The sequence below is a fragment of the Geotrypetes seraphini genome, chromosome 8, assembly GCF_902459505.1.
Source record: "Geotrypetes seraphini chromosome 8, aGeoSer1.1, whole genome shotgun sequence".
NCBI lineage: Eukaryota > Metazoa > Chordata > Amphibia > Gymnophiona > Dermophiidae > Geotrypetes > Geotrypetes seraphini.
In genome coordinates, this window is record NC_047091.1 from 121,688,558 (window position 1) to 121,712,758 (window position 24,201).

Genomic DNA, 24,201 nt, shown 5'->3' on the forward strand with positions numbered 1-24,201 from the left:
ATGCAGGGTTCTGGGACTCTGATCCCCAGAGCAATATGTTTAGAGGTATGTAGCTGTTTAAAGAAATTCTCTGCAAGCTCCCACAAAACTATTAACCAGAGAGAGACAGGCTGTTTCTCCTTACTCCAAACTGCTCCCTTCCCCTTTTCACTCCAGCTACTTTCTCTCTCTATCTATACTGTTCTTATGCTGAAAAAACTCTGAAGCTTTCAAAAGAGGCAATAATAATAGCTCTTTGTTCTTGGCAGTGGGAGGAGTCTACACAGTGTGCATGACAGCCTCCCTGCTGCAATGATATCAGAGGCAATGGCAGTTCCCTGTACCTTGAACTCTCTGAACAGCGCATAAAACAAAGAGCCACCCTTACTGCTGGAAATCTAATGCCAGCTTGGAGCTGGCATTGCAGTGTTTGAAGAAAATTTCCCACGATTTGTTCAATAAAATTTTCTCGTTTTTATTTATTTTAGAAGCAGAAAGAAGTCTGTGAAAGCCCCTATGCACTGGCAGTGAGCGACAAATGTGTGCAACTCCAAGCAAACCTGAAAGTGAAAGCATAAGAACATAAGTAATGCCTCTGCTGGGTCAGACCAGAGGTCCATCATACCCAGCAGTCTGCTCACGCGGCGGCCCATCAGGTCCAGGGCCTGTAAAGTAATCCTCTATCTATACCCTTAAGAACATAAGAACATAAGAAGTTGCCTCCACTGGGTCAGACCAGAGGTCCATCCTGCCCAGCGGTCCGCTCCCGCGGCGGCCCATCAGGTCCGCGACCTGTGAATTGGTTACTGACCAATTCAATAACCTACCTCAAGTTCTATCTGTACCCCTCTATCCCCTTTTCCTTCAGGAAATCATCCAATCCCTTCTTGAACCCCAAAACCGTACTCTGTCCTATCACGCCCTCTGGAAGCACATTCCAGGTGTCCACCACCCTCTGGGTGAAGAAGAACTTCCTAGCATTGGTTCTGAATCTGTCTCCTTTTAATTTTTCTGAATGCTCTCTCGTTCTTGTAGTCTTCAGAAGTTTGACAAATCTGTCCCTCTCCACTTTCTCTATGCCCTTCATGATCTTGTAAGTCTCTATCATATCCCCTCTAAGTCTCCGCTTCTCCAGAGAAAAGAGCCCCAGTTTCTCCAATCTTTTAGCGTATGAAAGGTTTTCCATACCCTTTATCAAGAGTGTCGCTATCTTCTGAACCTTCTCGAGTATCGCCATATCCTTCTTTAGGTACGGCGACCAATATTGGATGCAGTACTCCAGATGCGGGCGCACTATCGCCCGATACAACGGCGGGATAACTTCTTTCGTTCTGGTTATAATACCCTTCTTGATTATACCTAGCATTCTATTCGCTTTCTTAGCGGCTGCTGCGCACTGTGCCGACGGCTTCAATGTCTTGCCACTATTAACCCCAAGTCCCTTTCTTGGGTACTCTCACTCAATGACAGCCCTCCCATCGTGTAGCTGTACTTTGGGTTTCTGTTTCTTACATGCAAGACTTTACATTTCTCTACATTAAACTTCATCTGCCATCTCGTCGCCCACTCCCATAGTTTGTTCAGGTCCCTTTGTAAATCTTCGCAATCTTCTATAGTCCTAGCCCCATTAAATAGTTTGGTGTTGTCTGCAAATTTTATTACTTCGCACTTCTTCCCTGTTTCTAGATCATTTATAAATACATTGAATAGCAATGGTCCAAGCACCGACCCCTGCGGAACACCATTCGTGACCCTCCTCCAGTCCGAGTAGTGGCCCTTCACTCCTACCTGCCAACCAATTCCTGATCCATCTGTGTACGTCTCCTTCCACCCCATGGTTCTTCAGTTTCCGAAGTAGGCGTTCATGGGGTACCTTGTCAAAGGCTTTTTGGAAGTCTAAGTATACGATGTCTATGGGGTCCCCTTTGTCCATCTGTTTGTTAATTCCTTCGAAGAAGTGCAATAAGTTCGTCAGGCACGATCTTCCCTTGCAGAAGCCATGTTGGCTTGTTTTCATAAGTTTATTCCTTTCTAGATGCTCCTCGATGCTATCTTTTATCAGTGCTTCTGTTATTTTCCCCGGGACCAAGGTCAGACTTACCGGTCTGTAATTCCCCGAGTCACCTCTCGATCCCTTTTTAATGATGGGCGTAACATTGGCTATCTTCCAATCCTCTGGGATCACGCCTGTTTTCAGGGATAGATTACAGGCTTGCTGTAGTAGTTCCGCTATTTCCTCCTTTAGTTCTTTAAGTACCCTAGGGTGGATCCCATCCGGGCCCGGTGATTTGTCAGTTTTTAATTTTTCTATCTGCCTATGTACATCTTCGAGGCTTACTTCCATGGATGTTAATTTTTCTGCTTGGTCTCCTTTGAAGATTTGTTCAGGTTCCGGTATATTAGATGTGTCCTCTTTTGTAAATACTGACGAAAAGAACATGTTTAGTCTTTCTGCCACTTCTTTCTCCTCCTTCACCACACCCTTCCTATCTCCGTCATCCAGCGGTCCCACCTCTTCCCTAGCCGGCTGCTTCCCTTTAACATATCTGAAGAACGGTTTGAAATTTCGTGCTTCCCTGGCTAGCCTCTCTTCTTGCTTTCTTAACCACGAGGTGACATTCTTTTTGATACTTCCTGTGTTCTTTCCAGTTCTCTTCGGTTTTGCCCTTTTTCCATTTCTTGAAATAATTCTTCTTATCCCCTATTGCTTTCTTCACTTCTTTAGTTATCCATGCTGGGTCTTTTGTTCGGCTCTTTTTGCACCCTTTTCTGAATCTGTGGATATATACAGATTTTGCGCCTCGCTCACCATGTCCTTGAATAAAGACCAGGCTTGCTCTACAGTCTGCCATTTCTTTGAGCTGTTCCTAAGTTTCTTCCTTACCATTACCCTCATCGCTTTGTAGTTTCCTTTCTTGAAGTTAAAAGTTGTCGCTGTGGTTCTCTTTCCCTTCGGTATTCCTACTTCAACTTTGAACTTGATCATACTGTGATCGCTGTTTCCCAACGGTCCCACTACTTCCACTTCCTTTGCAGGTCCGCTTAGCCCATTTAGGATTGGATCCAGCACACATGGTCCCCTGCTTTCTGCACTTAAATATAAGCTTTTCAGGTGAAAAAAAATTGAAAAGCTTATATTTAAAGGTGCAGAGGAATGGCACTAATATACTTCTGGGTTTGTCTGGGCATGTGCACAAGCCACGCTTACTGCAAAACTCTTGTGCGCATGTACCAGGCACATCCTATATTTCAGTCTCACAGTACCCATACCATTTGCGTACTATTAGCATTGAGCACTGGGGAACTAAGTTTAGGCACTGTTCCTACATCATGGGTTGGGCACTATTCACTATAGTGTGCAAGTTCTGAGCATTGGTCCACTGGTGAGAGCTGTTTGGCAGTTAGGTTAAATTTGGCTTAATAAAATGCCTTTTTTCTTTTTCACATTTTGTATGATCCAGTTCTTAAATAAGACAAAATTATAAGAAAAAAATTGAAGCTGATGGTCCTCTGGATTTCTTTCCACTTAACAGCTATGGAGCAAAGTTAACTGGGCTGACAAAAAGCACTTTGTGTACCATACCATACCACAAACTGTGCCAGCATGTTATCACATGGGAAAAACCACTCATAAGGAGGTCCTAGTCAAGCTCTTCTTCTAATGTAGCATATGTAATTCAATGCAGAAAAAGTGAATAAGGATGCTGTGCTGGGGAGACAAGCCAAGTGCTAAAGATAAGAAGCAGTTCACATGCTGATGTCAATTATAGGTATTTATCTCCAATTAAGTACCAATTTAATGCTAATTAATGCATAATTGACCCTATTCTATAATGTGACGTGCAATTGGGCACCCAAATTTAGGCGTCATTTATAGAATCTGGCAGGATGTGTGGAAAAATTACCCATTTGGAGACACTAGACTCAATATTCAGACCACAGGAGTAGGGCAGGAGTAATTCTTTGAGGTCCCCTAGGCACACAAATACACTGGGCCTCTGCCCCACCCCCATTTATTTACCTGTTTCCTTATTTGTTTTTATACCCCCTTTTTTATTGTACATCACCTAGAAATCGCGATAGGCAATCAAAATTTTAATAAACTTGAAACTTTACTTCTTTATTTCCATTTGTATTTCTTTTTTTCTTTTCTTTTATATTTAAATCTGTTTTATTGAATTTTCAATGAACCAGTTAAATACACAATCACACAAAAATTCCAACACAATAGGAAAAGAATTGCCCCCGCCCTCCTGCCCCCCCCTTCCCCCCCGGGAAAAGCTACTCCAAAACCCCAACAAGTTAAGCAAGTCAATTCCATAATCTACTTCTTGCAGTAGGTGTTAAAGTAGAACAAAAAGGCAACCAACAGCGAAGAAATAAGGTGCCCTGTTTAGAGTTCATGTCAGAAATGGTCTGATGCTCATACCCCGCCAGGTGGATCATTTGAGTCCACCAATGAGACACGTGGGAGTATGCGGAGTCAGCCAGCATTGGAGAATGGTTTTAAATCCCATAAAAATAGCTTTTTGGACGAAGGCAGCAGCACCTGGTCGAGCAGGAGCCAAGGAAAGTTTCAAAGTAAAGAGAAAAGTGTCTGTGGATACCCAAGTGCAATTCCACAAAGATTTAATCTGGAAACAGAGACGTCTCCAGTATGCCTGGATGCCTGGACATAGCCAGAACATATGTCCCAGGATAGCATTGGGAGCAGTACATTTAGGGCAACGATCAGTAGGGTTGATGTGTGCTTTATAGGCTCTGGCAGGTGCAAAGTAAGCTCGAACCAGGAATTTATAGGACCGTTCTCGCTCCACTGCTGCGACCAGTAGGTGATTCCCTAGCTTGATACTCTGCTTCAGCATGGTGGCAGGAATGTGCAGCTGTAAATCCTGAGTCCATTTTGTCACCAAGGTCTCATAATCCAGATCACCAGCGAGCTCCTGCAAGAAACGGTGATGAAAATGTAACGGAGTGGGCACCTGTGCAGTCAAACAAAGAGACTCCGATAGTTTTTCCTGAGTCTCTTCAGTCAGAGCCGTGGTAGGGAGAGAATGAACATAATGCTGTAGCTGTCTATAGGAGAACCAATTCCCATCCACCAGTTGGAAGGAGTCCTGTAACATCAGAAAGGTTTGCATTGTGCCGTCAGATTGCAATACTTGAGACAAATAAAACAGCCCTTTCCTGGACCACAGAGAGGACGATCCAGGCCTCATGCATGGGACAAAATCCCCATTACCTGTAATAGGCAGACATGGTGTCACATCAAACCGAATATGCAATTTTGCACAAAGTTGTTTCCAGATTTTCCGTACAGGGAACAAAAAATGTCCCCATAGGATTGTGGACGTATAGGCAAGCTCCGAGCATGCAATAAGTAACTAAGCAAGGCATTCTACTCCCATGGCTGAAAAATAAGAGGTCCCGCAGAACCAATCATTCACCTGCCTACGTTGACAGGCTATATTTAGTCTTTCCAAGTGTAACAACCCAAGGCCCCCCTGATCTATGGGAAGTGTAAGGGTACTCAGGGAAACCCTAGAGCATTTACCTCCCCACAAGAACAGAAGTAAAGACTGATGCAGTAATCGAAGGTGACGACATTGTAAAAGCAGAGGCAAGGATTGTAGGAGGTAAAGCCATTGGGGTATCACCATCATATTGTATAGAGCAATTCTACCAAGAAGTGTCAACGGGTAAGAGCGCCAGACCTGCACCCGCTGACCTGTTTTCGCGAGCAAGGGAAGAATATTAAGAGAATAAAGTGTTGTCAAATCCGGGGTATAAGGATGCCTACATAAAGCAAGGACAAGGAGGCCCATTCTAAAGAAAATAAGACAACTATGTGTCACGAACCTCCACTTGTAGGGAAAGGACCAAAGACTTCTGCCTATTCAACGTCAGACCAGAGAAAAGATGAAACTCGTCAAGAGCTCCAGGGCTCTGATCGGGGATCTCTGCAGTTGGGCCAAGGTCAGTAAAAGATCATCAGCAAAGGCCAATACCCTCAATTGAGAGGAGCCCTCCGGCAGCCCAACCAATTCATCATCTCTCTGGATCGTACAGAGAAGAGGTTCTAAGTAAAGCAAAAAGAGTAATGGGGACAGAGGACAACCTGACGCGTCCCCCTACCAACCGCAAAAGAGCTAGTGAGGGTCCCATTTACCAAGACTGAAGCAGTGGGGGCTGAATATAATGCGCGTAGGGAGGACAGAAACCAACCCCCTATGCCAACAAAGTCCAACACCTGGAAAAGATAAGGCCAATGAACCTGGTCAAAGGCCTTGGCCACATCCAGACTCACGAGAATGCCTAAAGTATTAGTGGATTGCACGCTAGCCACAGCTAACAGCCAACTTGCTCAGAGGAAATTATACTAGGTAGAAGAGGAGTTAAACGATTGGCCAGCAAACACGCTAGTATTTTTAAGTCCACATTTATTAAGGAGATCGGCCAATACGACTCCACTTCATCTTTAGGTTTGTTCAGCTTTGGAAGTAATGCGATTGTGGCTTCGTTGGCGTAAGCTGGGAAGACCCCTTCTGCCAGGGCATTAACATAATAACCCATAAGTGGTTCGCACACTTGCAGAGATAACATTTTGTAAAATTCAGCCGAGAATCCATCAGGGCCCGGGGCAGTGCAGGAGCGTAAGTTCTTAATCGCTTTTTGAATCTCCAGACCCTGGAAAGGTTGATTCAAGACTGTTCTCTGCAAGTCCGTGAATCGTGGCATTCCCGCATCCTCCAGATAGTCTAAGACATCCGGGCCACAGTAGGGACCCGGACTAGTATAAAAAGTCGAGAAATGCGGTAAAAAGCATCAGCTATATCAACTGGCTTTGTGTGGTAAGAACCAGGCCCCTTCTTAATCTGGGAGATGTACCTATCATCCTGCCAATTCCTAGTCAAAGTTGCCAGCATTCTGCCCGTTTTATTTCCGTATCGATAAAATTTATATTTTCGATAGAAGAGGGAAAGTTTAGTGCGATCATGCAATAAGGTATTAAGAGCAACTTGAGCCGAGTGAAGTTCTTCCCGTAAGGCAGGGGTAGGATTCTGCAAACAGCAGGCTTTCAAGTGTGAATATTGTTTTTCCAAATGAATAATGCCACTCGAAATATGTTTATTCCGGGCTGCAATGTAGGCTATTATTTCCCCCCTAATGACCACTTTAGCGGTCTCCCAAAAAAGGCCCGGACTAGACTGGTGTTGGCCATTAGTCAACAAATAATCCTCCCATTTCCGCAGGTGCTCCAAAAAATCCGGATCATCCTGCAGATACAAAGGGAAGCGCCACCGAGGGGACCCTGTTGGCGAAATACCCCATACAACATCTAACCAAATAGGACAGTGATCCGAGACTTTCAAGGGACCTATAGTAGTGCCAGCAATCCTAAGAAACACTGATTCTGAGACCAAGAGGTAGTCCAAGTGGGAGAACGTCCCAGTATAGTCCCATTCAAGAGGATGGAGCAACCTCCAGGGATCCACTAATCCCAAGGACCTACAGAGAAAGGACACACCTTTAGAATGGTTGCCAGGGGAAGAATTTCTTTTACTGTATTTGAAAATTCAAAACAAACAACAAAGATTACTATACCAGTACCAGTGTACAGTTTTTCTTCTATGCAATCCCCAAACATCTCTAAACAAATTCCCTCTTCCTTCTCTTCCCAACTACTTGCCTAGGACTTTAACTCTGAACCCATTCCATACGTATATAAAAGTGTACTACAATCTTGATTCGTCATCAGGTAGGATTTCCATTCAAATGCATTGTAAAGCAGTAATACTATTCGAAACATAAGTATATATTAACAACCAAGTTTGCAACTCCTCTCAACTGTCTCACTCTTTGTCATCCAACTGTAACCCATATGTATATATAAACAACAAAATCTGGAACTCCACTACATTGTTTCCCCTAAAATAAGACACTGATGTTATTTTGGGGCCCCAAAAGTGCACTAGGTCTTATTTTCGAGGAAACTGCCCAATCACATACCCACAGCATCTTTCTATCCCCCCCTGTCATGCAGCCGAACCCCCACCGACCCATCGCTCCCTCCCCTTCCATCTCTCCCCACACTTACCGCAAGACTGCCATATCATTATCTACTTCCAAAAGGCAGCATCGTGGCAGCAATCTAAACAGGCTGCTTTGGGCCTTCTCACAGGACGTTCCATTGCCGCGTTGCTGATGACATCATAAGTGATGCGGCAGAGGAACGCCCTGACATGAGAAGGCCCAAAACAACCCGTTTAGATTGCTGCTTTGATACTTCCTTTTGGAAGTAGTGTCACCAGCGAGCTCAAGGTAATGGGTCCCGAGCCGCTGGGAAAAGGAAAATACTCTTGTGTGCCTATGCGGGTGACACAAGGAAAAGAAAGGCAGGTTCAGTGGAAGAAAACACAAGTGAATCAGGTAGGTAAAAATCAAAACCCGGACTGGATTTATTCTTCAGAACAAAAATCAAACTGTTGTTTTACTCTTATGTTCTTAAACCAGCCCTCAAAACAAAAACCAAACATAAACTCTGTCAGGATTTAGCCACAAATAGTTGAGTCCCCGAACATCATGCTCTTCAATCTTTCCCTACGCACGAGAAGAGTCCCCCTGGACTGGAAAACGGCTAACATAATTCCACTCCACAAAAAGGGCTGCAGGACAGAGACAGCAAATTACAGACCGGTGAGTCTCACATCCATAGTGAGCAAACTCATGGAAACACTGATCAAACAGAAACTCGACAATATCCTAGACGAGGAAAATCTACGTGATCCCCACCAAAACGGATTTACCAGGGGCAGGTCCTGCCAATCTAACCTAATTGGCTTCTTTGACTGGGTGACTAGACAGCTGGATGCCGGGGAGTCCCTGGACATAATATATTTGGACTTCAGCAAAGCTTTTGATAGCGTTCCACACCGCAGGCTGTTAAACAAGCTAAAATCGCTGGGACTGGGGGATACATTTACTGCATGGGTTAGGGATTGGATAAGCGGTAGACTTCAAAGGATAATGGTAAATGGTACCCCCTCCAAAACGTCAGCTGTGATGAGTGGAGTACCACAGGGCTCCGTCTTGGGCCCGATTCTATTCAATTTATTCATAGGAGATATGACCCAAGGGCTTAGAGGAAAAGTATCACTGTTTGCCGACGACGCCAAACTATGCAACATAGTAGGTAAAAGCAGTGTGCTAGACAGTATGACACAGGACCTACTACTACTGGAACAGTGGTCATCGACTTGGCAGCTAAGCTTCAATGTTAAAAAATGTAAGGTGATGCACCTAGGTAAAAAAAATCCGTGCAGAACTTACACACTAAATGGTGAGACCTTGGCCAGGACCACGGCGGAACGTGATTTAGGAGTGATCATTAGTGATGATATGAAGGCTGCCAATCAAGTGGAGAAGGCTTCCTCCAAGGCAAGACAAATGATGGGCTGTATCCATAGGGGTTTTGTTAGCAGAAGACCTGAAGTCATAATGCCGCTGTACAGATCCATGGTGAGACCCCATCTGGAGTATTGTGTTCAATTCTGGAGACCACACTACCGGAAGGATGTGCTGCGAATTGAGTCGGTTCAGCGAATGGCCACCAGGATGGTCTTGGGGCTCAAGGATCTCACGTATGAAGAAAGGCTAAATAAATTGCAGCTGTACTCACTGGAGGAACGAAGAGAGAGGGGAGACATGATTGAGACGTTTAAGTATATCACGGGCCGTATAGAGGTGGAAGATGATATCTTCTGTCTTATAGGGCCCTCAACCACCAGAGGTCACTCGCTGAAAGTCAGGGGAGGAAAATTTCATGGTGATTCCAGGAAGTATTTCTTCACCGAAAGGGTGGTTGATCATTGGAACGAACTACCTCAGCAGGTGATTGAGGCTAATAGCGTGTCAGATTTTAAGAGAAAATGGGATATTCAAGTGGGATCTCCAAGAGAGTAAAGTCAGGGGGTGGGTCATTGGTATGGGCAGACTTGATGAGCTATGGCCCTTTTCTGCCGTCATTTTCTATGTTTGGGTAAACTTAATAGTCCTATTGCGGTACAGACACTTCTAAATAAGGGTTTTAAACCCAAAACCAGAAACCTTATGCTTCAAGCAAAAATGGATTCTTTATGTAAGCAAGAGTTCCAGTCAATAAGGTTTCACTACCAATAAAAAATAGTCCCAACATAAGTCCTCACTTTCCTCAGGAAGACTTGTGCCTGAATCAGTGCCCCAACACTGATTCCTCCAGCCGCAGTAGTGCTGGGCAAGTTGGCGTGCTCCACGTGTTGGAAATTTGTCAAGATTTGGCCCTCGATCCCTCCACATGAACGTGGGGCAAACCCCCGCCACCTTAACTACAAAACAGTTACACTGCAAAAATAGTCCATCCAGCAAAAACCCGGATATTTGTAATCCACATTCTGAGTTTTAAACACTTGCCTTGGACTAGCAGATTTCCATGGGCTGAACACCGGTAGGTACCTCAGTGAATGGCTCCAGTTCCATGGCTTGGGATTTTCCAAAGGGTCTGAAGGTAGCTCTGCTCCAGCCTCAACAAGTTCCATGCATTCAGGCACAGAACAGCCCTGCAGAACTCCCAGCCCTGAGCTTTGCAACTGCCTCTGTTCCCTCCAACTCTCCTTCTGTCTCTCCAGCAGATCAGACCTCTGGTTTAGGAGCTGGTAACCACGCCCCAAACCCTCAGGTGTCCTCTCTGATTACGTGGGGGAAGGGAAACCTGCAGTCTAGCCCCAGGACTCCCTCTACTGGATACAGGAGGAACACCAGGTGAAATACTAAACTGGGGTTTAACTTGGGCCAGTTGGGAACTGTCTGCTTTTGAGCCAGACCTAGCAGGCACAGTCTGCATATCACAGTAGGTAATGATATGTCAGTCTCGCGGTTGGCTTGGGGAGGAAGAGATGGAAGGGTCTGCTGCGGCATTTAGGAAGACCCGGTACCAGCAGTGGTCTTTTATTTTGCTTTCCCCAACCCCAAAAATAAGCCCTTCAACTAGGGCTTATTTTTGGGGTAGGGCTTATATTAAGACCTACCCCCGAAAATCATGCTAGGGCTTATTTTTGGGGTAGGTCTTATTTTTGGGGAAACACGGTAGTATGTCCCACTCCATGTATATTAACTTGTAATGAAACAACAAGGCAAGCGGTCCACCAAAGAATCCAACATGGAACAAAAGATCAGCAGACAATAATGAGATTCAAATCAGGTTTATTCAAGGTGCTCCCAATGCATTTTGCCAAATAAGGCCGGTCAATGATAACAGAAAACCATGTCTTTCATACACACAGAATCACCTTCGCCCAGTGTGGAAAAAGTAATCACAAACTAACCCTCCCCCCTTTTTACAAAAGCATGGAAAAGGTTTTTAGCGTTGGCTTGCATGCTGAATGCTCTGCACTGCTCCAACGGTCATAGAGTTCCTATGAGCATCGAAGCAGCACAGAGCATTCAGCAAGCTGGACAGTGCTACAAACCGAAGGAATAGTATAGTTTAGGGGGTGAAGAACTTATGTGCACGACAGAAGAGCGGGACTTGGGTGTGATTGTATGTGATGATCCTGCTTCTGCGGAAATAGAAAGTTGAGCCAAATTGATGGCTGTAAGGATCCGAGTGCATAGCAAGCAGTGCATAAGCTAAGCTAAGCTAAGCAGTGCTAAGCTAAGCTGTGTATAAGCTAAGCTAAGCTAAGCAGTGCTAAGCTAAGCAGTGCATAAACTAAGCTAAGCTAAGCAGTGCATAAGCTAAGCCTAGCAAGCAGTGCATAGCTAAGCTAAGCCTAGCAAGCAGTGCATAAGAATTGCAGCCAAGCATATAACAATTTTTAAAAAGATACACCCTTATATGTGTGTGGGGAGTGGCTTGAGAAGTCAAGGGGTGATGCTTGATGGGAAGGGGAGAGAGAAAGGGTTAGATGTCAGACCAAATGGGGGAGGGGTGGAGGGAAAGGGAGAAACTCCATCCTGTAGTCCTCTGTTTCTTCAGTGGGCTCCCCTGACCACTTTGGGCCTACCCGTTAGTCCAGCCTTGTGCAGGAGGCAGCCTGGCTATCTTCAGCGATGAGCGGCGAACCTAGAAATTCAATGTGAAGCCGTATTCTGCAACCAGCATTGAATTTCCAGGGTTTTTTGGCCACAAAATCATAGCCAGTTAAGCCGATATTCATTGACTGGCCGGCTAAATTATAGCAGCCAAAGGTAGAACTACTATTTATGTGGGCTTTTCTGGCTGCTCAACTTAGCCAGTCAGCCAATTAATATTGGTGCTAACTGGCTAAGTACAACCAAAATAAAAATCGGGAGTCTCGAATTTATCAAAAATTGATCCTCAAAAAGTCAAAAGACACTATTCTAAATAGAAGATCATAAAATTTATATTTTATTGCTTTCAAAGAAATTATTTAATAACCAGCAACTGGTTAAGCAGTTAATCTTAACCTGTGGGCTGTTTCTGTCCGTTGTGCTGCAGGAAAATCAGTTTTCAAAGCTCAGTGAAGTTCTTCCTCCTGAGGAAGCAGTCTGTGAAACATGATATCGTGTTGGGGAAAAGAACAGTTATCTGCCGTCATATACTATGTTACTACACTTCTCCCTCTGGATTCGCGGGGGGATAGGGGCAGAGCCGGACTGCGAATGGTGAAATACCGCGAATATCTTCTGGTCAGGCTCTGACCCACCCCCGCCTCCCTCCTGCCTTTCCCCCGGCATCCCGGCCTTACCTGGTGGTCTAGCGGACTTTCGGGGCAGGAGCGATCTTCCAACACTCCTGCCCCTTGCAGATCGCCAATAGGAAATAGCTGCTGTGAGTTCCCGTAGTCTCTCGAAACTACGACGGGAACTCCCCACAGCAATTTCCTACTGGCGATCTACACGGGGCAGGAGCGTAGGAAGATCGCTCCTGCCCCGAAAGCCTGCTAGACCACCAGGTAAGGCCGGGACGCCGGGGGGAAGGCTAAACTGTGAGGGGGTTTTCTTTTTTTCCCCCTCCCCAAAAAATCGCGAATGTGAAATCGCAATTGCCGAAACCGCGAATGGGGAGGGGGAAGTGTATGTTAAAGGTAACTGCTGGAGTGTGTGTGTGTGGGGGGGAGTGGCGCTTCTGAGCTTCAAACAAGATGGACACTTGATCTCTTTGCTCCCGAGATTCCTTCAAAGAATCAGGCTATTATCTCCATTAATCTATTCCAATTCTTGGATTATTCTCTCTATCTGCACACAAACTTATGCCAGCTATGTCCATATCTATCATAATAATACCCTTAACGCGCATGTGCACTTGAAACTCCGTGTGTCCGTGTTTTGTGCTTCTGTGCTGCCGCATGCACAGTAGAAGGAGCATGTGGCTGTTTCATGTGGCGGTTTAATAAATCTCGCCTTCTGCCGCCGATCACCCGTGCTGACGTCTGCTGATTTCCTGCCTTCTGCCCTGATCGCCGACACCGGCTGACTTCCTGCCTTCTGCCGACTTTACGCTGATGGGATTCCTCTTCTTCTCATCCCCGGACCAGCAGCGGCAGCTAGCTTTAGTTTAGTTTTAGCTGTGGTTTCATCAAGCAGCCGCGGGGCCTTTGCTAGGCCGGCCCACTTCGATGATGCGAGGTGGGCCGGAAGCCCCAAGGCTGTCTGATGAAACTGCGGCTAAAGCTAAACTAAAGCTAGCGGATGCAGAACAGGGGGAGCAGGGAAGGGAGAAGGGGTACTGCTGGACAGGGGGAGCAAGGGAACGGGTATTGCTGGTCAGGGGGGAGGTAAAAGGAAGGGAGAAGAGGTGCTGCTGGACCTGGCAGAAAGGGAGGAAAAGGAAAGGTGCTACATACTGGAGGTGAGGGTGAGATGGTGCATGAGAAGAGAGCATGTTGGGTTGAGGGGTAGGAAAGAGGGATGCCACTGAGGGAAGAGGCAATGACAGAGAGAGAAAGTGTGCAGGAGGCAGAAAGTGTTGGACATGGAGAGGGTGAGATGGATGGGCAGGGAAGAAAGGAGGGAAGGAGAAATGTTACACTGGCGAAGGGAGAGAGGGCAGAGAGTGAAAAGTTAGACTCATGGAGGGAGGGGGAGATAGATGTTGGTTGGGGGAGGGAAGGAGGACCAAAGGAGAAGCATGCAGGAGGCCCTGGAAACATAGTTAAAAGTCACCAGACAACAAAGGTAGGGGAAATTATTTTATTTTCCATAAAGTGATTGAAATGTGTCAGTTTTGAGAAAGGAAAGATGTTAAACTTTAACTGTGAGGGCTGCAGAAAAAATAGTTACTGTCTTATTAAAGAAATGACAATTGTGCATGAGGTAAAAACTCTTATTCTAGCACCCGTTAATGTAATGGGCTTAAAGATTAGTGTATGTATAATTTCTTAACATTGCTATTTTCACTGTTGATTGCACCTGTTTTGCAACTCCTCAACCCAAATGTATTGCATTTGTTATAGTTTCTGTTTGTTACTTCTAATTTCACAAATATTCAATAAAGATATAAAAAATAATAATAATAAAGGCAACTGCTGAATGGCAGATTGAAGTTTCTATTTGAATTCTTTTGGACATATTTACTTTTTGATTAGAACACATGAATTGCACAGTGGGAGCACTTAACTAATTTGGAATACTTCTGGTAATGGATTTTGACATCGGCATCGGATTCAAGATAAGTACTATCTATTTTTGAATCTAGAATACTTTTTAAAACATTTTATTGGAGGAGGTTAGGGAAGGTGCAAAGATATTTCTATGATTTTTATCTTCTGTTACCAGAATAATTGGTAGATAATGATATCACATTGAGCACCATTACATTATATTATTTATTTTATTAAGTTTAATATACAATCATTAAATAATTTCTTTGAAAGTAATAATATATCAATTTTATGATCTATTTTGAATAGTTGTTAATCCGCGATGTGACCACCTGCTTAGGATCTGGGATGTGACCACCTGCTTAGGTATCTGGACTTCAGTAAGGCTTTTGATATACAGTGGAACCTTGGTTTATGAGCATAATTCGTTCCAGAAGTATGCTTGTAAACCAAATTGCTTGTATATCAAAGCGAGTTTCCCCATAGGAAGTAAGGGAAACTCGCTTTGATTCGTTCCACCTCCTCCTCCCCCCCTCCGAGGCTACCGGCACTGCTCCATCCCCTCCCCCTTGAGGCCACCGATGCTGCTCCATACCCCTCCCCCCCCCCCGTGATCCGGCATCCTCCCCCCGCTCGCGTCGCCCCCCCCCCCCTGAGCACCGCAACAACATCGCTTACCCCAATTGGGCACCGGCACTAGCACTAATGCACAGGAGGTGCTCGAAGATCCTCTCTCTTCTGGCCTGGGCTGGGCTGGGCGGTGCAACGAAGATCCTCCTTCTTCTCTGTGCTGGGCTGGACTGGGCTTTGAGCATTTGTGCATGCTCAAAGCCTTCTGGTCTCGCTCTCTCTGAGATTCTGAATCTGAGAATCTCGGAGAGAGCGAGACCAGAAGGCTTTGAGCATACGCAAATGCTCAAAGCCCAGTCCAGCCCAGCACAGGGAAGAAGGAGGATCTCCATCGCACCACCCAGCCCAGCCCAGGACAGAAGAGGGAGGATCTTCGGGCACCAGCACCTCTTGTGCATTGGTGCTGGTGCCGGTGCCCAATTGGGGTAAGCGATGTTGTTGTGGTGCGAGGAGGGGATGAAGGATCGCAAGGGGGGGGACGATGTGAGCATGGGGGGATGCCGGATTGCTGGAGGGATGCCGGATTGCGGGGGTGTGGCGCTTGTAAACCGAGTCAAACTCAGTTTCCGAGGTGCTGATTTTGCGAATGTTTTGCTCGTCTTGCAAAACACTCGCAAACCGGTGCACTCGTAAACCGAGGTTTGACTGTATCTGAACTTCAGTAAGGCTTTTGATAGTGTCCCACACCGTAGGTTATTAAACAAGATGAATACGATGGGACTAGGAGAAACATTGACTGCATGGGTTAAAGACTGGCTCAGTGGTAGACTTCAGAGGGTGGTGGTAAATGGTATTCCTTCAGAAACATCGGAAGTGACCAGTGGAGTGCCGCAGGGTTTGGTCTTGGATCCAATACTATTTAATATATTTGTACGAGACCTGCCTCAGAGACTTCGAGGTAAAATTACATTATTTGCCGATGACGCTAAGCTATGCAACGTTGTGGACAGCGCAACCATGCCCGACATTATGAGGCAGGACCTGCTTTTACTGGAACAATGGTCTAATACTTGGCAACTGAGTTTTAATGCCAAAAAGTGTAAGGTTATGCACCTTGGTAGCGGTAACCCCTGCAGAATACATCCTGAATGGTGAAAACTTAACAAGAACTGTTGCAGAACGGGACCTGGGTGTAATCATTAGTGAAGATATGAAAACTGCCAATCAAGTGGAGAGAGCTTCAGCTAAGGCTAGACAAATGGTGAGTTGCATCTGAAGAAGTTTTGTCAGCCGAAAGCCTGAAGTTATAATGCAGTTGTATAGGTCCATGGTGAGACCTCATCTGGAGTACTGTGTTCAGTTTTGGAGGCCACATTATCAAAAGGATGTGAAGAGAATGGAATCGGTTCAGCGAATGGCCACTAAGATGGTCTCAGGACTCGAGGATCTCCCATATAAAGAACGTCTAAGCAGGCTGCAGTTATATTCTCTTGAAGAACGCAGAGAGAGAGGAGACATGATAGAGACATTCAAATATCTTACAGGCCGTAATGAGGTGGAAGAAGATATCTTTTTCCCTACGGGTCCCACGGCAACAAGAGGGCATCCGCTCAAACTCAAGGGTGGGAGACCTCATGGTAACATCAGAAAACACTTCTTCACCGAAAGGGTGGTGGATCGCTGGAATGGTCTTCCACGTCAGGTAGTTGAGGCCAGTAACGTGCTCGACTTCAAGGGACGATGGGACAAACATGTGGGTTCGCTCCGGGGAATTGCTTAGGGGGAGGGTTCTTTTAGAGGGAGGGTTTTTGAGTGGGCAGACTTGTTGGGCCGACGGCCCTTTTCTGCCGTCATACTCTATGTTTCTATGGTTATGTCACGTGACGTAGGCAGTGACCGGGCTAGTCGCTAATATTCAGTGGCTAATATTCAACTTGCGCTGAATATTAGCATTTCGCTGGCTAAGTGTTATTTAACTGGCCAGCAGCTGTGGATAACATTTCTCAGAATGAGAGCACTGCATCAGTGATCTTAAAAAGGATCTTTAAAAAACAAGCAATTTGAAGTTAATATAATCAGATACTTTGAAACCAACAAGAAAGGACTTAACAAAGATCTAGGTTTTCAAACATATTAGGTGCTAAAATTCCACTACCTGCCATCTTCCGATCACCTAACCATCCATCTCCCCCTTCCCCAAGCCCCCTGCTGCCTTTCCCCTTCCTACTATTATTGGAAAGCTTTTATGATTCACTTATATGTTCTGGTATTTTCATCTTTTGCTGACTGTCCTGACCTGAGCAAGGAAGTTTCAGCATGTAGATCTGCTCTGATCAGTCTTTTAAAGATGATCAAAAAATCAACCCACCAGCTGTATCATCAAGCTGTAAAATGGATGGCCTTTTCAAAAGATCTGAGGCAAAACTAAATCAGCTCTGCCAGGATAGAAAGACCATTGTGAGCTCCCTCACAATGACAAATATTGTTCAAAAATAATGGGAAAATAGACCAAAATTATGACTTTCAAACGATACAAATTGCTCAGCATCATTGTTACTCTATTCAATTGTTCTCTATATTCACACCTTCAAAGAAGCAAATTGTTGAGGCAAAATCTCCCTCGGCTGAACACATGCTGACTCTGTCTCATTAAATCATGTTTGTCTATGTGTTCCACAATTTTATTTTTTATAACTGTTTCCACTATTTTGCCTGGCACTGAAGTCAGGCTTACTGGTCTGTAATTTCCCGATTCTCCCCTGGAACCCTTTCTAAAATTTGGTGTAACATTGGCCACCCTCCAATCTTCAGGTACTACAGATGATTTTAGTAACAGGTTACAGATCACTAACAGCAGGTCAACAATTGCATGTTTATGTTCTTTTAGTACCCTGGGATGTATACCATCCAGTCCTGGTGATTTATCACTTTTTAACTTGTCGATTTGGCTTAGTACATCTTCCAGATTCGAGATTTATTTCAGTTCCTCCACCTCATCACCCTTGAAAACCATTTCCGGTTCAGGTAGATCTCTTACATCACAGTTACCAGATGCTAGGGTTCATCTTGGGGGGTTAGAGCCCAAGAAAAGGATCTGAGTGTCATTGTAGACAACATGATGAAATCTTCTGCCCATTGTGTGGCGACGGCCAAAAAAGCAAACAAGATACTAGGAATTATTTAAAAAGGGATGGTTAACAAGACTAAGAATGTTATAATGCCTCTTTATCACTCCTGTACCTCACCTGGAGTATTGCGTTCAATTCTGGTCTCCTTATCTCAAGAAAGATATAGCAGCACTAGAAAAGGTTCAAAGAAGAGCGACCAAGATGATAAAGAGGATGGAATTCCTCTTGTATGAGGAAAGACTAAAAAGGTTAGGGCTCTTCAGATTGGATAAGAGATGGCCGAGGGGAGATATGATTGAAATCTACAAAATCCTGAGTAGAGTAGAATGGGTACAAGTGGATCGATTTTTTCACTCTGTCAAAAATTACAAAGACTAGGGGACACTCGATGAAGTTACAGAGAAATACTTTTAAAACCAATAGGAGGAAATATTTTTTCACCCAGAGAATAGTTAAGTTCTATATTGCATTGACAGAGGTTGTGGTAAGAGGGAATAGAATAGCTGATTTTAAGAAAGGTTTGAATAATTTCCTGGAGGAAAAGTCCATAGTCTGTTATTGAGAAGGATATGGGAGAAGCCACTGCTTACCCTGAATCGGCAGCATGGAATGTTGCTACACTTTGGATTTTGGCCAGGTACTAGTGACCTGGATTGGCCACTGTGAGAGCGGGCTACTGGGCTTGATGGCCTATTGGTCTGACCCAGTAAGGTTATTCTTGTGTTCTTATTTGGCATGAAGATGAAATTATTGTGTTGATGATTTCCATTCACAGTAAAATTAAATAACTTAACCTCTTTGTCCTTTTAAAGTGAGAACGGGGGGTAGACTGCAATGGGCATCAGTTACAACCCTAAGAGACAAGATGATGAGGGAAATACATTTTTTTCCCATGTCCATCTATTATCTTTGTACAATGAGGCAGTGACATAGCTGGGGGGGGGGGGGCTTCAGGTTCTGGCCTTCTTCAACTTTGTGGTAGCCAATACATGGCTGGCAGGGGTGCTCAAGCCCCACTTAATCAAAGAGTTTTGCCTCTGGAGCCCTGCCTTTGCTGCCCGAGCAGCAGGAAGTCAACAAGATGCTCTAGCTGTTGATGTCAGCACTTCGGTACATGCTCAGTTCATAGCATGTGTGGAAGAACTGGTGTCAGAAAGTGGAGCAGCTTGCCTCCTTCTTTGCTTCTTCTCAGATAGTGTCTTCAGGTCTACAGCAACGAAACTTCAACTGGTGGGGCTTGAGCATCCCCTTCAGAAAAGGCATGATCGGGGGAGGGGAGAGAGCAACAGCAAGTGGCAGCAGGGGAGAGAGGACTGAGAGCAAATGCTTGTCTCACATAGTCCACACCCCCTCCCCATTCAACTTCTGGCTACACCCCTGTAATAGGGAATACACATGCAGATTTTTGGCCTGCATAAACACCACCAACCATGCCTCCAATCCCTCTGCAATTGTAGATCTCTAGGTGTAAAATGCACCTTTCCGAAACCTCCATTTACACATATATGTGATTTACATAACTACATGCTGCTATTTATACATGGAAATGCTTCTAAAATAGCTAGTGTTTCAGAGAAAGTAAAAGCTATCTGATCATTAGTTAAGGGATTAGACAGGGCAGAGATTTCGTAGACTAATGTTTGACATCCTCCTTTCCTCACTGCCACATTTGGTTCAGGCTGCTGCAGTGAACTTTTTCTCTCTCTTGTCTACACAATGACCTTGGCCTTGCTTAGAAAATCCTTCATTAGGCAATTTCTTTCTTTCCAAACTTTGCTCATACTTCCTGCCTCCAAATTACTCATTTGAATCCAGGAGCTGAGGCTTGCTAATGAAATTGATTTAATATTCAGAGACTGATTCAAAACAAGCAAAGGACATTTTCCCTCTTACTCACCCGTTCTCAATTCCTCCCGCCTCTGATGTCTCCACTGCTGTTTTCACTGCCAAAGCTGACCCAGGTAATTAAAACGGACCGGATTCCTCCCAGTTAGAGTGATGAGTCCCTATGCTAATGAGGGACACAGTTACGCCTTGTAATTTTCTCCTTGTATTTAGGATTCTGCATTCTGCTGTCCCACTTTGCCTAATCCAAATAACTGATAGAGTCAGAGGCGGGCTTTTAATTTGCAAGGCAGATAGAGCTCCCCATTACTTATTTGTATTAATCACTGCTGCTGAAGTGACATATTCTTTAATCAAAGGTGAAGTTTGCATGTTCATATTTTGATTTAGTTGTTTCATTTAAGGCCTGTTCAATTTCCAGATCACATTTTTTCTGCAATCAGCTTTCTCGGGCTGCAGGAAATATTTTTGGCTCACTGGCCTAGAAGAATGGCTGAATTGAACTGTAGCCCAGAGAAGCAGCACTGTCCAGACGAGATCACCAGAGTATGCTTGGATCCACGTTCTAGTCTAGTGCTTTGAAGTTCCTGGTAGTGAATGGGTCTGATTTTTTTTATTTTTTTTTTTTTAAATAACTTTATTTCTATTTGTTACATACATAACAAAATCCAGGTACATCAGAATACCAAAAAGAAATTAAAATAAAACATTACTACTGACCTATCCACATCATTGGGGCTGTCTAGTGCCTTAATATGAGCAAAAAACAAAGGGCTCCTTTTACTAAGGTGCGCTAATTACCGCGTGATACACTTCTGGCATTAAGGTCTAGCGCACGATAAGGCCCTAACGCACCTTAGTAAAAGGAGCCCAAAGTATCCGAGAAATTATTCCATCACAAGCAGACAAATAAAGACCCAACTTTTAAATGTCATTTATTATCAACTACTGTATTAGTTACTGAAACTTTCTCAAAGGTTTATCTTTTAAAAAAATTCTCTAGTTGAGATGGATCGACAAATATGTAGTTATCATAGAAATTTAAGGAAGAAGCCAGCTCCTAACGCCAAAACCCGAGGCTTAAGCTGTAGGAACTGCTTCCTCCGAAACTGTGTCTGTCTGGCTACATCAGGAAATACTCTCAATTGCTGACCACAGAACAAAGCCTGTTTGGGTTGGTTGGTTTTTTTTTTTACAAAATACAATTTAAGATTAGTTTGTTTTTCTAATTCTGTCTTAACTAAATGTGCTACTTTGTTGATCACATTTATTATATCTTTAGAAAATTCCAAAAATTGAGAAATATTTAAATTATCCAGGAAAACAGCTATTAATCTGGACTTGATCCTCAAAGGGCTGAGAGGACCTGCCCAAGCAGTGGAAGTAGTGGGACCATTAGGGAACAGTGATCACAACATGATCAAATTCAAAGTGGAAATAAGTATACCAAAGGGGAGGAGAACCATTGCAACAACATTCAACTTCAGGAAAGGGAACTATGATGCCTAGAGACAAATGGTAAAGAGAAAACTCAGGAACTGCTCCAGAAAGGCACAAACAGTGGACCAAGCCTGGACCTTATTCAAGGACACGGTGAACGAAGCACAAAACCGGTATATACCCAGATTTTGAAAAGGGTGCAGAAAGAGTCAAGCAAAAGACCTAGCATGGTTAACCAATGAAGTTAAGAAGGTAATAAGAGACAAGAAAAAAATCTTTCAGGACGTGGAAGAATGACAAAACTAAGGAAAACTGGAAAGAGCACAGGAAGCATCAAAAAGAATGTCACCGCGTGGTCAGAACGGCAAAGAAAGAGTATGAAGACAGACTTGCCAAGGAGGCACGGAATTGCAAACCATTCTTTCGATATGTGAAAGGAAAACAACCGGCGAGGGAGTAGGTGGGACCCCTGGATGAGGGTGACAGGAAGGGACTGGTAAAGGAGGTGGCGGATAGATTAAACACGTTCTTCTCATCGGTTTTCACGATAGAGGACACATCCAATGTGCCAGAACCGGAAATATTCTTCAAGGGGTCCAAGAGAAAAAATTATCGTGCATGGAGGTAAGCCTCGAAGACGTACTCAAACAGATAGATAGACTAAAAACTGACAAATCTCCGGGCCCAGACAGAATCAACCCAAGAATACTAAAAGAACTTAGAGGCGAAATAGCGGAGTTATTGCAGCAGATTTGCAACCTATCCTTGAAAACAGGGGTAATCCCGGAAGACTGGAGGATAGCGAATGTTACATCTAACTTCAAGAAGGGATCCAGAGGCGACCCGGGGAATTATAGACCGGTCAGCTTAACCTCAGTTCCGGGGAAAATGGCCGAATCATTGATCAAGGACAGCATCAATGAGCATATAGAAAAAACAGGCTGATGAGAACAAGCCAGCATGGTTTCTGTACTGGAAGATCTTGCCAAACGAACCTACTGCACTTCTTTGAGGGGATAAGCGAACAGTTGGACAAAGGTGACCCCCCATAGACATAGTATACCTGGACTTCCAGAAAGCCTTCGACAAGGTACCTCACGAGCGCCTACTAAGGAAACTGTGGAACCACGGGGTGGAAGGGGACATACACAGATGGATCAGAAACTGGCTGGCAGACAGGAAACAGAGGGTAGGACTAAAGGGACACTATTCTGACTGAAAAGGGGTCACAAGTGGCGTCCTGCAAGGGTCAGTGCTGGGACCACTCCTGTTCAATATATTTATTAACGACCTGGAAACAGGGACCAAGTGCGAAGTTATAAAATTTGTGGATGATACAAAACTCTCCAGTACGGTTAGATCTGTTGAGGAATGTAAAGAACTTCAAAGGGACCTGAACAAGCTGAGTGAGTGGCAAATAAATGGCAAATGAGCTTCAATGTGGAAAAATGTAAGTCATGCACATAGGGAAAGGAAACCCGATGTATAACTACACGACGGGGGGATGATATTGGGGGAAGGCAACCTAGAAAAGGACTTGGGGGTTTTGGTGGATAAAACAATGAAACTGGCGGCACAATGCGCAGCGGCCTCAAAAAAGGCGAACAGAATGTTGGACATTATCAAAAAAGGTATCACTACCAGAACCAAGGAAGTTATCCTCCCACTGTATAGAGCGATGGTGCGGCCGCATCTGGAGTACTGCGTTCAGTACTGGTCGCCGTACCTTAAGAAGGATATGGCGATACTCGAGAGGGTCCAGAGAAGAGCAACAAAAATGATAAAGGATATGGAAAACCTTTCATATGCTGAGAGGCTGGAGAAGCTGGGGCTCTTTTCCCTAGAAAAGCGGAGACTTAGAGGGGATATGATAGAAACTTACAAGATCATGAAGGATATAGAGAGGGACAGATTCTTCAGACTGGTGGGAGCAACAAAAACTAGAGGGCACTCAAAAAAACTGAAGGGAGATAGGTTCAGAACAAATGCTAGGAAGTTCTTCTTCACTTAGAGGGTGGTGGACACCTGGAATGCGCTTCCAGAGAAGGTGGTAGAGCAGAGTACGATTTTGGTTCTATTGGAGAGCTTATCCGCAAATTGGGAGCTGTTGGGATAACACCCATATGTGGCTGACTATCCTGCTGTCCACGGAGAACCTACGTTAAAGGTAAGTAACTACACTTTCCTGCTTCTTGTTGCATAGGTTGATAAATGGAAGTTGTCTTGAGCTGTGAGATGATCATAGAAAGATGGGTGTATGTGTGACTTTGACAGGTGCTTGGACCTGTGTATACCAACAGTTCTCTGTCATACATTGTGCTGTGGAATGATCATAATGTGATGCAATGTTTACATAGGGGGGATGGCGGGACTTGGACTTGTATTTGCTGACCACTATTTTATTGTGCAAGGTGACAATCTGCGCAATCGTAATGCTATGTTTTGACATTTTTTCAGATCACTGATTAAACCATGTCAACGAAAAGTGTGGAACTCCGAGTCGTCATGAAGTTCCTATTCCTGGAGAAGAAAACTCCAAAGAAAATCCATGAATGTATGATGCAAACATTGAGGTCTCCTTTTACGAAGCCGCGATAGCGGTTTAACGCGTGCTAAACTGCTGGCCGCACTAGACACTA

General features: G+C 44.5%; 1 protein-coding gene across 2 annotated transcripts in view; it reads right to left on the minus strand.

The window, feature by feature from the left end:
* The window catches only part of MIER2 (MIER family member 2), a 63,770-nt gene extending 43,130 nt beyond the window's left edge, over positions 1 to 20,640 (minus strand). For both annotated transcript variants that reach the window (XM_033957380.1, XM_033957377.1), the window contains exon 1: positions 20,175 to 20,640. The gene's annotated coding sequence lies outside the window, so the exon portion shown is untranslated. The remainder of the gene's footprint in view (positions 1 to 20,174) is intronic.
* Positions 20,641 to 24,201: the final 3,561 nt, after the last annotated feature.